At 26.4% G+C, this 4009-nt stretch overlaps 1 long non-coding RNA gene across 1 annotated transcript; it reads right to left on the bottom strand.

Moving 5' to 3' along the window:
- Positions 1-1016: 1016 nt before the first annotated feature.
- Positions 1017-3020, bottom strand: LOC130512286 (uncharacterized). Its single transcript, XR_008945819.1, has 2 exons — positions 2880-3020; positions 1017-1352 (listed from the first exon to the last, which is right to left on the bottom strand). It is a non-coding gene; the product is annotated as an uncharacterized LOC130512286 (long non-coding RNA).
- Between the last annotated feature and the right edge of the window lie 989 nt (positions 3021-4009).

Genomic DNA, 4009 nt, shown 5'->3' with positions numbered 1-4009 from the left:
TGGTCCAGTATATCAGTAGATTTTATACATTTGTTTTCATTTTTAACAATGTTCTTGACACTATATAAGGTTAAGCTTGTTTTAATTATAAAATTACTCTTAGTATATATGTGACTCAAAACCATCAAATTCGTTTAGAAACATGAACCAGTATCAGTCCCAAAAAATGAATCAATAATAGAGAAGAAATATGAGAGACTACTGACAATAACAGTAGTAAGTAAATCATGAATTCTTCACTAGGGCTAAAAGTATCGTCACAGTACGACCAAATTACCAACAGGGCTTTGTGCTAATGGCTTAGTACTGTTAATCAGTTATATTGTGCTCTTAGTTCGGTTCTTATTAACGGCATCTCCAGCCTAAACCTATTTTTTCTCATTAGTTTTTACTAAAAAGAGTAACTTTATTATAGAGTAAGTTTTGTTCCAATGATTTATTATATAATAGAGTTACTCTATTAAAAAAGAGAAAATATAGAGATTTCACCTTTTTATTCTATATTTAGAATAAAATAGTGAAATCCCTTAATTTTTTATTATAAAGTAAATCATTGGAGCAAAACTTATTAATTATTATATAATAGAGTTTTTCTATTTTTGTAGGAATTATAGAAAAAATAATAGATTTGGGTTAGAGATAGTTTAAGAAAGTAGATTTATATTATGCTTGGGTATTACCAACCTTATCGGTTGGTACTTTTTTCTAAATTTCTTATTACTTTTATATCAATGTTATTATTTTCTTTTTATCTTATATTTACTTTTCAAATAAAAAAATGTAAACCAATCTAAAATCAGAAATGTGGAAGTAAAGTATTTTGTGGAATTTGAACCACTGCTTTTTAACAACCCATATCTTTTTCTCATAATATTTTCTTTATTTTATTGAAATTTAAAGAAGCTGCCTCCATCACTGGGATGGAGGTGCTCTAAATCATCTCCCAGTTATTCAAGAAAAGAAAAACACGACCAAAGTTGTGGCCAGAACAGAGCACCGTTCGTTTAGTAGACACATAGTAAACAATCACATTTTTCTTTACCGAAAATGAAATTACAAATACAGATTTTAATCATCTCCCAGTTATTCAAGAAAAGAAAAACACGACCAAAGTTGTGGTCAGAACAGAGCACCGTTCGTTTAGTAGACACATAGTAAACAATCACATTTTTCTTTACCGAAAATGAAATTGCAAATACAGATTTTATGTTCTACACATTGTCATTTTTAAATAAATAGACTTGAGATGAGAACTATAGAAGAGTGTGCGTCTGAATACATACGACAACCAATAACCTGCAACGTGTTACGCCACAGGAAAACTACTGTATTCTCAGTTTCCCTGTTTTTCTCTATAGAGAATGAATTACACGATGAATTTTGCTAATTAATAAATTGTAATAGAATTCATGTTGTAGGGAAATGTTGAGTCTTGAGCTTCTACTTATTTTACATTTTATTAGTTATGAATATGTACTTTTAGATATTTCCAAATAAAAATTTTACATCAAAATTTAGAAGACTGTTTTTCTTTTCTATAAGAACTAATATAAAATGGAAAGAATACAAGATAGCTGATACTTCATCTGTATCATTTTAAATGGTTTTTAAGTTTTTACACATGGATAGAAAATACAAAATTCTATACAATTTATTTTGGTTACATATAACTATCATTAAATAAAACTAAATCAACCAATAAAAAACTTAGTATATTTATCACAAAATTCAAATGATATTAAATTCTATTTAGGATAATGATAACATCAGTTATTTTGAAACAAATATTTTTCTTCTAAACACTATTTAAATTATACGAAGAGAGTATAAAAATTAAAAAGACGATTGGTTTAAATAATGCTACTAATTTAGCAGACAGAGTAAGAATTCTTGACATCAATAAAGAAATCTATCCTAATAAATTATTACGTAGACAGGAAAATATTACTAAATCAAAAGATCCCGGAAATAAATTGAACAATCAAGAAAATCCTTTAACATCTAAATATGAAGACGACTCCTACCATATATTAAAAATATAAGCACCAACAGCGATTTATCTAATTGAATAATAAAGGAAGAGAATATTAGGTTAATATGTATATTATATTACATCTAAATTTGAGCACTCTAGAATTGATACAGTAAAAAATTATGACTATTGAACAAAAAAGGAATATGGCTGTATATACATATGTATACTAGTAGAAACAGTCAATAGTCAGTTAATCAAACAATGTTTGCAGGGCCGGCTCAACATCCATGTAGGCTCTTGGACAAAAACAAAAATTTTGGGCTCTATTAGTATTAATCTTTAGTATTTTAATTATTATCAAATTTATTTTTAAAACAAAAGTAAAAAATTATTTTCTTTGTTTTTGATTAGTATGTTACATATTATTATATTTTATAACATTATTTAAATTTAATTCTAATATACATATGTTTATAAAAGAAAAAAAACGAAAAAAAATTAAAAATTGGAGTGGGCCCTAGGACGGTCGCACTGCCCGTCCGGTATACTAAGCCGGCACTGAATGTTTGCAGAGAAATTTCATAATATACCCTAACTATGCATAAAATATGTTCGCAGAGTAATTACGAAGCATCTATCGTAATAAACAAAAAATGGAGTCTGGAACATCTACTTTAACATACTGAGAGGACTTAATTATATGTTATTTAATCACTCACTAAATTTTTCTTTGTTTGCGATTCTATGACTACTTAGCTTTATTATGCTGAGTATGATATCCACAAAATGCAGATATACATAAAATTAATCAGACTGATTTTGATGATAAGGGGAATGATTCGGAGGATGACATGAGAAAACAAGCCCATTGGAAAATTATAAAGCTGTGTTCTTGGGAAAATACCTGAGAGACAAAGAAAGAGGAGCTTGTGAAGTAACATGGACTCTTCTGGACGTATCCTCATAGCTTCTCCACTTATTTTATTTTACCTTTTTCCTCAAATGAACTTCACTTTAAAAGTGTACAGCAGAAACAAAACTCATATGATCCACACAAAATAAATATTATTAGTTTAACTATAAAAATGTAAGTAATTTATTATAAGCAGATTGGAATGATTAATCGAATATTTAAAATGATAATTTAACAATTAAACATTTAGATAATTAGTTTTTTTTATGATATATATATATATATATATATATATATATGAATAGCGTTAGGTACACGGATTCAAAGAAGACAAGATTACTACAGCTTAATTTTATGAAATATCAAGTGCATGAAAGAAGATTCTTTGTATCATCATGAAATTTTGTCCTGAAGTTTTACGTTCACATCTATCTGATTACTTCTGGGGCCAAATTGGTTCAGATTTGTCCGACCAGTGTGATTAGAAAACGCAGCCCTAGTCACATATCTATCTAATTCTTCAAATCTAATATATACTATTAAAGCAGATGATTGTTTATGAATCTGCTCCTGAAATTTCTAAATAATTACAAAAATTGTCTATACCTTTTTAACATTATTTGTAACCAATCAAAAGTCATTATTTTGCAATTACATTAAAGAATATTTAATATAATTTAGTTCTTAACATTTTTGACAATTTTGTTTCCTAAATGATTATACCATATATTTCCAAAAAATCTTTCACATTATTAATTATTTGAAAGCATTTATTAAATTAAACTTCAAAATAAAATCAAGTTGAAATAACAAATGATTAAATCAACGAAATCATAATACGGGTCTGAATTATCTCAACTCCTTAAAAATACTTTCATTTAAAATAAAAACTAAATTTAATAAAATTATAGAAAATATTTTGAAACGTACAAATAACTTTTTCAATACAAGAGTATTGAAGATATAAAATATTTTATTTAAACTAAAAACAATCAGTGTAAAATAAGTTTAACTTCGGTTTAAATAAAATCATATTACGGGTTAAAATTATTTAGAGTCTTCTAAAATTTACTCATATTGAAAATAACAAAAACAAGTCGTATAAGTAAATTTAAGATAAA

The sequence above is a fragment of the Raphanus sativus genome, chromosome 1 (assembly GCF_000801105.2).
Source record: "Raphanus sativus cultivar WK10039 chromosome 1, ASM80110v3, whole genome shotgun sequence".
NCBI lineage: Eukaryota > Viridiplantae > Streptophyta > Magnoliopsida > Brassicales > Brassicaceae > Raphanus > Raphanus sativus.
Note: the sequence above shows the minus strand (reverse complement) of the source record. Positions and strands in the feature narration are given on the sequence as shown.